Raw genomic sequence first — 10,565 nt, forward strand, 5'->3', positions numbered from 1 at the left:
TATATCTATAGTTTAATTGATTTATATTGACATGTTTAATTAATGCGTAATTGACTAACATCCTGTGGTTGGTTGACGATATTGCACCCCATCTTCTCTTATTTTTGCGCACCATTCTCTGGAATTAATGGTAGATCGGAAGTCCTTCTCCACTCCTTGCCCAGTTAAAAGCAATTTTTAAAAATATATAATTCCGTCCAAACTGTTAGGATTTGTATTAACAAATGTACAACGTATTAACATGTAGTTTGTCATAATGGGAAAGTGTATTTTGGTTTTAACCGTGTTTTCATGCTAACTTGTTAGCTATGCTAGCGCTCGTCCTTGTTAGATATGTCAGAAATATTAGAGACAGGAGGAGTTATAAATCCCAGTTGCAAATTAATGGAGGAACAACACGTATAACGTCCCACCCAGCAGACTGTCGACCAATCGCCTTCACGTAGTCATTCGGCGTTACGTAATCCATTTTCAAAGTCAGGGTACGAGTTGATTACTTGCCTATTCTACTCGAATGTACGTAATATCACGATTCCAAAGACATACAATATTACTGATAGAAAGTTAATTATGTGACATTTTTTTTAAATATGAGTAATGTTGTACTTATTGTCGACGAAATTCATTGTAATGTTGGGTTTTTGATCTAGCGCCCTCATTGTCCCAGAATCGCCCAGAATGCACCGCGTGGCCCATTGAGGTAGCATGTGCAACGTACACAATGGGCGTTAATACGATTCCAGCGGAGTTCCCCATCTCTTCAAAAGTATTTCGGGCCATGTACACTGTTAGCTAGCATGTTTCCTGCTCACCAGACGTGCTACCTTGACCCAGACCAGCTGTTTCGACTCTCCGTCAACCTGTTTCTCTCTCTCACTGGCTGCAGTCCAAATACGTTATTTTTACCTTATTTTTTGTATCTCTCTCGCTCTCTCCCACTACCGCACCTACTGTTACGACAGATAGAACAACGAGACAACTAATGAGACAGATATTTCACCAGATGTGCCTTATTTAAAAGTGATGTTGTTTCAGTCCCATATGTCATGTCTTTCTGGAATGGCCTTTTAAGTAATATTAATTGGAAAAACGTTTGGTCTCTCTCTCTGAAGTTTCTTCTAACTAATACGTTTAAATAAGTTTATTATAAATTAATTCCACAAGTGCTACCATACTAAACATTATCTTGAAAAGTTCAAACAAAAATAGACTGATGTTTCTTGTACCTTCTGTAATGAACAACCGGAGACTGCTTTTATTTTTTTATTTTGGTATTGCTCTTATACCCGGAAGCTGTGGCAAGATACAGTATCTGTAGATTGTTTTAGATCATATACATGCACATTTTTCCCTACTTGAAAAATGTGATATTCGTTTTTTTTTTTTACAAAGTATAGTTAAGTATATGCAAAGCCTTTCTTCTTAATCAATCTCATTGTTATTTTAGCTAAATTCCATATTATAAATGTAAATGAAATAAACCTCAGTTAATTTTTTTTAGAATGAAATGGAACAATATATAAACAAATTCTTCTCATAACAAAAAAGCAATCAAAACTTTGAATGTTTTACATTTTTACAAGGTCTTTATATAATGTATTGTTTTATTCCCCTGTTTGTATACTGTTTGTATAATCTGTTGTGTACTCTGTTTGTTTATGTATATGATATATTTTGAATTGATTTACAAAAAATTATTATAATAATAATAATTCAACGGATTTGTAAATGAGAAGCATCCAGTTGGTGTTTCCATTCACTACTAGTGATGGGCATTCCGGCTCTTTTCAGTTAGCCGGCTCGTTCAGCTCAGCTCACCAAAAAGAGACTGCACTTTTGGCTCCCAAATGGCTCTTTAAAAAATATATGTTTTGTATTTTTTTTCAAGTCAAACAGTTTGCAATAGTTTTTCTATGATTGGTGTTAAAACATTCCAATTAAATTATTAAGTGAAATAATACTCTACCTTAACCACAATGTATTTATGGAAAATTGTTTGCTATGAAAAAGAATGCTATTAAACATTTGCATTTAAAGTATAACTTTTTAATGTGAAGAATAACTGTCTTGTACAGTTGTTGAACAAGTGATTTTGAAAGGGTTTTCCTGCTTGGAATTGTGTACATTGGATTTAGGCTCTCCCTCACGCATCTTTGGTTCATTGTTTGACACTGCGTGTCTGATTAACAGGAACAACAGGTGAGGCTGTTAGTCTGAGCAGACAGTCAGAACGAATGTGTGCGCTTGAGCATTTAGGCCTATATTATTATTATTATTTTTTGTTCTTTGAATTAGTTAATTCTATTCATTTAATTTTTTTGATTATTCATATCTACATTTTAAAAATATTTTTATAAATAGATTTGGCTCTTCTGATATGCGAGCCGGCTCCCAACGTTCACCTACTAGAGCCGACTCGTTCGCGAACGACCCATCACTACCAAATACGCACAGTGCCAGCAAAGGAGGGAGATAGATTTTGGTTGACATTCTTCTTTTTTAGAAGGAGTGTAAGGCCGAATTGAGTTATTGCACACTTCACAGAGTAGGCGTTCCCTAACGGAAATATTCAAATACATGCTAGAATGCGCCAATAGGCTCTTGTAAGCTCATACATGGCTCTGCCCACCTAGAGCCTGGAGGTGTGGTGGGTCATTGTCCCGATGAAAAACAAATGATAGTCCCTCTAAGCGCAAACCAGAAGTTTTTTTTAATTTGAGGGAAAGAATTAGGGCCTTGTTGCAAAATTAATGGATGATTTGGAGTGGATTTTTTAAACACAGGCTTCATTCTTTTCACTTTGTCATACAGGCCAGTCATGTGGAGTGAATGCAATGTTGTAGATCCTCTATATTTTCAAGTATTGTGGTGGCAGCATCGTGTTTTGCATAAGTTTGTCACCTGCAAGGACTGGGGAGTTTGTCAGAATCACCCAAATATTTGAAAGGAGGAAAGCCTAGGTAAAAAGTTAGAGGAAAACCCACCATAATCTTTTGAAAACCTAACCATGTGATGGTTTTATTTTCAATTAGACACGTTTTATTGCTAAAGACACACCAGAATGGCTTTCCAAGAGGTGTTGAGTGTTTTTGAATGGTCCAGTGACTCCAGTCCTTAAATCTGCTTGAAAATCAGAGACAAGGTTTGAATATTGCTGTCCATCAATGATTCCCAACCAAATTTACTGAGCTTGTTCATTTTGACAAAAACAATGGATATGTTGCCCTAACAGTTGTGCAAAGTTGGTAATATCTTATTCAAGATGATTCACAGCTGCAATGGCTGCCAAAGGTGATTCCATCAAGTATTAATTCTGGGGTGTGAAGACATATGCAATCAATACATTTTTCAGTGTACTGTAGATTTAATTTTAAGGCAGTAAAATGTGAACACTGTGCAAGGGATGGGTAGACTTTCAATAGGCATTGTATGTGTGCGCCAGACATTAGTGTGTGTGTGCCATAAATCCAAGCATTCCTACACAGCATTCTGTCTGTGTGTGTGCTTCTTTTACTAAATCTCAGTGTTTCTGCTCTATATGCCAGAGCACTGTGAGCATGTACTGTATGAGAGAGCATGTGTGAGGATGTATGTTCTCTTTAGCCCTGAGACTGATTGGTCTGACTGCAGGTTGGTAACCCAATCTGTTCTATCAGAAGACATGCAGATTACAACAATACATTACGAGCAGCACAGAAGCTATAACAATGTCCTCAGCCCATACCTAGCCCTATATCAAAAGCCCCAACCCCTCTCCCCTACCGTACACCCCAGCCCTCAACACCACAAAAATAACCTGGAGAAGAGGGTCATTAAATATTAGCCCAGCTCCTCTCTGTTCCGCAGCTCTGAGGGGTCTTAGATCTCTCCTCTCTGCTAACACTTAATCCACTGCTGGGATCCACTGGATCCAGGCCTGAGGGATCTAATATTAGAGAGCTGTTCATCAGATGAGACCAGCAACACACATTCTATTGGTGTATAGCGGTGTAGTTAACCATTGACTGACTGTCAGTCTCTTTCCCCACTATAGACTCACAGACACCAAGCTCATTCCCAGGTCACTCCTACCATAGAGATCCTATTAAATTACTAGGGGATATGTCATGAACCCTCAAAGTTCCAGAATTGGGTGAACATGGCAGCCATATTGCTCAGGGAGAAGTACAAACTGAAAATATGTTTATATAATTATAAATACAGGTTTTATACACCTTTTCTGTATACATAGCCTCTAAAATACATGTAAACAGACCATGAATATCTCAATTTTTGTTTTCTTGGAAAAATGTGAGTGCTATTATACGATACAATATCAGTACAATTGCACAACTGCCATCGAAACCCTGACCTTTCTTTCCTTCCATGATGCAAATACATCATCATAAGAAATCTGCCCAGCTACTGCATGGTCAATACTGATGACAGCAAGGCCACTAAGGTGTTCCTGTGACATGGTGGACCTCGGGTAGGATTTGATGAGCTTCAGCTTTGAAAAGCTCCTCTCTGCTTCAGCCACGGTCACTGGAAGAGTAAGACTAATTCTGAGAGCAGTCCACAAATTTGGATACATTTCTGAGAGCTCCCTTTCGTGTATGAATATCAGCAGCTCAAGCAAGGTCATGGTCTTCAATGGCAAGTCAGGCAAGTTCTTCAGTTCCTGTGCCAGCTCTCTGCCATCCAAGTCTGAGTGTTCTTTATAGTGCAGTGTCATACTAAGGGCCTCACATTGTTCTGTCAGCTCCTCAGTTGAGAGACTTTGGAAGGTTGACAGCACTCCAAACTTCTCTCCCACATTTTCCAATGTGGAAAATCTTTCCTGAAGGGCTGAGGTTGCAGCATCAACAATGACGTTGAAAAATGTCACCTCCAGCTTTTTCAGGGCATCACTCAAAGACTCATCAAATGATTTGTATAAAATGTGCTGCTTTGTGGACCTCAGCCTTTTTTGTTGTAGAACGGCCTCTACATTCATACCTTTGCAAATACCCTTGGCTGGTGTTTGTGCAGTCATAAAGCCTGTTGCCCTGTAGTTGCTGAGACGTCTCTCTGTCTTTCTGAGGAGACTCACTGCAACATCCACATGCATACTGGGAGACTGCATCAGCTTGCTCACAAGTTGGATCTGGCTCAAGATGTCATACCACACTACTGTACAAATGCTGAAGCGGTATGACAAGGACTGGGCCTCAATCTTTATCACAGGGTCTTTGGTTTGATCCCTCACCTCAATCAGTGCCTCTCTCACCGCTGCTGCCTGATACCTCAGTGGCTCTCTCACCACGGCTGTCTGATACCTCAGTGCCTCTCTCACCACGGCTGTCTGATACCTCAGTGCCTCTCTCACCACTGCTGTCACTGCTGTCTGATACCTCAGTGCCTCTCTCACCACTGCTGTCTGATACCTCAGTGGCTCTCTCACCACGGCTGTCTGATACCTCAGTGCCTCTCTCACCACGGCTGTCTGATACCTCAGTGCCTCTCTCACCACGGCTGTCTGATACCTCAGTGCCTGTCTGATACCTCAGTGCCTCTGCTCACCACGGCTGTCTGATACCTCAGTGCCTCTCCTCTCTCACCACGCCTCTCTCACCACTGCTCAGTGTCTCTCTCACTGCTGATACCTCAGTGCTCTCTCACCACGGCTGTCTGATACCTCAGTGCCTCTCTCACCACTGCTGTCTGATACCTCAGTGCCTCTCTCACCACTGCTGTCTGATACCTCAGTGTCTGATACCTCTCTCACCACTGCTGTCTGATACCTCAGTGTCTCTCTCACTGCTGTCTGATACCTCAGTGCCTCTCACCACTGCTGTCTGATACCTCAGTGTCTCTCTCACCTCTGCTGTCTGATACCTCAGTGTCTCTCTCACCTCTGCTGTCTGATACCTCAGTGCCTCTCTCACCTCTGCTGTCTGATACCTCAGTGTCTCTCTCACCTCTGCTGTCTGATACCTCAGTGCCTCTCTCACCTCTGCTGTCTGATACCTCAGTGTCTCTCTCACCTCTGCTGTCTGATACCTCAGTGTCTCTCTCACCTCTGCTGCCTGATACCTCAGTGCTCTCTCTCACCTCTGCTGTCTGATACCTCAGTGTGCTGTCTGATACCTCAGTGCCTCTCTCTCTACCTCACCTCTGCTGTCTGATACCTCAGTGCCTCTCTCTCTCTGCTGTCTGATACCTCAGTGCTGCTCTGATACCTCAGTGTCTCTCTCACCTCTGCTGTCTGATACCTCAGTGCCTCTCTCACCGCTGCTGTCTGATACCTCAGTGTCTCTCTCACCTCTGCTGTCTGATACCTCAGTGCCTCTCTCACCTCTGCTGTCTGATACCTCAGTGCCTCTCTCACCTCTGCTGTCTGATACCTCAGTGCCTCTCTCACCTCTGCTGTCTGATACCTCAGTGTCTCTCTCACCTCTGCTGTCTGATACCTCAGTGTCTCTCTCACCTCTGCTGTCTGATACCTCAGTGCCTCTCTCACCTCTGCTGTCTGATACCTCAGTGCCTCTCTCACCACTGCTGTCTGATACCTCAGTGCCTCTCTCACCACTGCTGTCTGATACCTCAGTGTCTCTCTCACCTCTGCTGTCTGATACCTCAGTGTCTCTCTCACCTCTGCTGTCTGATACCTCAGTGCCTCTCTCACCACTGCTGTCTGATACCTCAGTGCCTCTCTCACCACTGCTGTCTGATACCTCAGTGGCTCTCTCACCACTGCTGTCTGATACCTCAGTGCCTCTCTCACCACTGCTGTCTGATACCTCAGTGCCTCTCTCACCACTGCTGTCTGATACCTCAGTGCCTCTCTCACCACTGCTGTCTGATACCTCAGTGCCTCTCTCACCACGGCTGTCTGATACCTCAGTGGCTCTCTCACCACTGCTGTCTGATACCTCAGTGCCTCTCTCACCACTGCTGTCTGACCACTGCTGTCTGATACCTAGTGCCCTCAGTGCCTCTCTCACCACTGCTCTGATACCTCAGTGCCTCTCTCACCACTGCTGTCTGATACCTCAGTGTCTCTCTCACTGCTGTCTGATACCTCAGTGCTCTCTCACCACTGCTGTCTGATACCTCAGTGTCTCTCTCACCTGCTGTCTGATACCTCAGTGTCTCTCTCACCTCTGCTGTCTGATACCTCAGTGCCTCTCTCACCTCTGCTGTCTGATACCTCAGTGTCAGTGTCTCTCTCACCTCTGCTGTCACCTCCTCTGCTGTCTGATACCTCAGTGCCTCTCTCACCTCTGCTGTCTGATACCTCAGTGTCTCTCTCACCTCTGCTGTCTGATACCTCAGTGTCTCTCTCACCTCTGCTGTCTGATACCTCAGTGCCTCTCTCACCTCTGCTGTCTGATACCTCAGTGTCTCTCTCACCTCTGCTGTCTGATACCTCAGTGCCTCTCTCACCTCTGCTGTCTGATACCTCAGTGTCTCTCTGATCACCTCTGCTGTCTGATACCTCAGTGCCTCTCTCACCGCTGCTGTCTGATACCTCAGTGTCTCTCTCACCTCTGCTGTCTGATACCTCAGTGCCTCTCTCACCTCTGCTGTCTGATACCTCAGTGCCTCTCTCACCTCTGCTGTCTGATACCTCAGTGCCTCTCTCACCGCTGCTGTCTGATACCTCAGTGTCTCTCTCACCTCTGCTGTCTGATACCTCAGTGCCTCTCTCACCTCTGCTGTCTGATACCTCAGTGCCTCTCTCACTGCTGTCTGATACCTCAGTGCCTCTCTGCTGTCTGATACCTCAGTGCTCTCTCTCACCACTGCTGTCTGATACCTCAGTGCCTCTCTCACCCGCTGCTGTCTGATACCTCAGTGTCTCTCTCACCTCTGCTGTCTGATACCTCAGTGTCTCTCTCACCTCTGCTGTCTGATACCTCAGTGCCTCTCTCACCACTGCTGTCTGATACCTCAGTGCCTCTCTCACTGCTGTCTGATACCTCAGTGCCTCTCTCACCTCTGCTGTCTGATACCTCAGTGCCTCTCTCACCACTGCTGTCTGATACCTCAGTGTCTCTCTCACCTCTGCTGTCTGATACCTCAGTGCCTCTCTCACCTCTGCTGTCTGATACCTCAGTGTCTCTCTCACCTCTGCTGTCTGATACCTCAGTGTCTCTCTCACTGCTGTCTGATACCTCAGTGCCTCTCTCACTGCTGTCTGATACCTCAGTGTCTCTCTCACTGCTGTCTGATTCCTCAGTGTCTCTCTCACCGCTGTCTGATTCCTCAGTGTCTCTCTCACTGCTGTCTAATACCTCAGTGTCTCTCTCACCGCTGTCTGATTCCTCAGTGTCTCTCTCACTGCTGTCTGATACCTCAGTGCCTCTCTCACCTCTGCTGTCTGATACCTCAGTGCCTCTCTCACCTCTGCTGTCTGATACCTCAGTGCCTCTCTCACCTCTGCTGTCTGATACCTCAGTGCCTCTCTCACCTCTGCTGTCTGATACCTCAGTGCCTCTCTCACCTCTGCTGTCTGATACCTCAGTGCCTCTCTCACCTCTGCTGTCTGATACCTCAGTGCCTCTCTCACCTCTGCTGTCTGATACCTCAGTGCCTCTCTCACCACTGCTGTCTGATACCTCAGTGTCTCTCTCACCTCTGCTGTCTGATACCTCAGTGTCTCTCTCACCTCTGCTGTCTGATACCTCAGTGTCTCTCTCACCACTGCTGTCTGATACCTCAGTGTCTCTCTCACCTCTGCTGTCTGATACCTCAGTGTCTACCTCTCACCACTGCTGTCTGATACCTCAGTGTCTCTCACCACTGCTGTCTGATACCTCAGTGTCTCTCTCACCTCTGCTGTCTGATACCTCAGTGTCTCTCTCACCTCTGCTGTCTGATACCTCAGTGCCTCTCTCACCACTGCTGCCTGATACCTCAGTGCCTCTCTCACCACTGCTGTCTGATACCTCAGTGTCTCTCTCTCACTGCTGTCTGATACCTCAGTGCCTCTCTCACTGCTGCCTGATACCTCAGTGCCTCTCACTCACTGCTGTCTGATACCTCAGTGCCTCTCTCACCACTGCTGTCTGATACCTCAGTGCCTCTCTCACCTCTGCTGTCTGATACCTCAGTGCCTCTCTCACCACTGCTGTCTGATACCTCAGTGCCTCTCTCACCTCTGCTGTCTGATACCTCAGTGCCTCTCTCACCACTGCTGTCTGATACCTCAGTGCCTCTCTCACCTCTGCTGTCTGATACCTCAGTGCCTCTCTCTCTCACCGCTGCTGTCTGATACCTCAGTGCCTCTCTCACTCTCTGCCTGATACCTCAGTGCCTCTCTCACCGCTGCTGTCTGATACCTCAGTGCCTCTCTGTCTGATACCTCAGTGCTGCTGTCTGATACCTCAGTGCCTCTCTCACCTCTGCTGTCTGATACCTCAGTGCCTCTCTCACCTCTGCTGTCTGATACCTCAGTGCCTCTCTCACCTCTGCTGCCTGATACCTCAGTGTCTCTCTGCTGTCTGATACCTCAGTGTCTCTCTCACCTGCTGCTGTCTGATACCTCAGTGTCTCTCTCACCTCTGCTGTCTGATACCTCAGTGCCTCTCTCACCTCTGCTGTCTGATACCTCAGTGCCTCTCTCACCACTGCTGTCTGATACCTCAGTGTCTCTCTCACTGCTGTCTGATACCTCAGTGTCTCTCTCACTGCTGTCTGATACCTCAGTGTCTCTCTCACCTCTGCTGTCTGATACCTCAGTGCCTCTCTCACCTCTGCTGTCTGATACCTCAGTGCCTCTCTCACCACTGCTGTCTGATACCTCAGTGCCTCTCTCACTGCTGTCTGATACCTCAGTGCCTCTCTCACTGCTGTCTGATACCTCAGTGCCTCTCTCTCACTGCTGTCTGATACCTCAGTGCCTCTCTCACTGCTGTCTGATACCTCAGTGTCTCTCTCTCACTGCTGTCTGATACCTCAGTGCCTCTCTCACCACTGCTGTCTGATACCTCAGTGTCTCTCTCACCACTGCTGTCTGATACCTCAGTGCCTCTCTCACCTCTGCTGTCTGATACCTCAGTGTCTCTCTCACTGCTGTCTGATTCCTCAGTGTCTCTCTCACCTCTGCTGTCTGATTCCTCAGTGTCTCTCTCACCTCTGCTGTCTGATACCTCAGTGTCTCTCTCACCGCTGCTGTCTGATACCTCAGTCCCTCTCTCACTGCTGTCTGATTCCTCAGTGTCTCTCTCACCTCTGCTGTCTGATACCTCAGTGTCTCTCTCACCGCTGCTGTCTGATACCTCAGTGCCTCTCTCACCTCTGCTGTCTGATACCTCAGTGTCTCTCTCACCTCTGCTGTCTGATACCTCAGTGTCTCTCTCACTGCTGTCTGATACCTCAGTGTCTCTCTCACCTCTGCTGTCTGATACCTCAGTGTCTCTCTCACTGCTGTCTGATTCCTCAGTGTCTCTCTCACCTGCTGTCTGATTACCTCAGTGTCTCTCTCACTGCTGTCTGATACCTCAGTGTCTCTCTCACCTCTGCTGTCTGATTCCTCAGTGTCTCTCTCACTGCTGTCTGATACCTCAGTGCCTCTCTCACCTCTGCTGTCTGATACCTCA

Source organism: Oncorhynchus tshawytscha, linkage group LG16, assembly GCF_018296145.1.
Source record: "Oncorhynchus tshawytscha isolate Ot180627B linkage group LG16, Otsh_v2.0, whole genome shotgun sequence".
Taxonomy (NCBI): domain Eukaryota; kingdom Metazoa; phylum Chordata; class Actinopteri; order Salmoniformes; family Salmonidae; genus Oncorhynchus; species Oncorhynchus tshawytscha.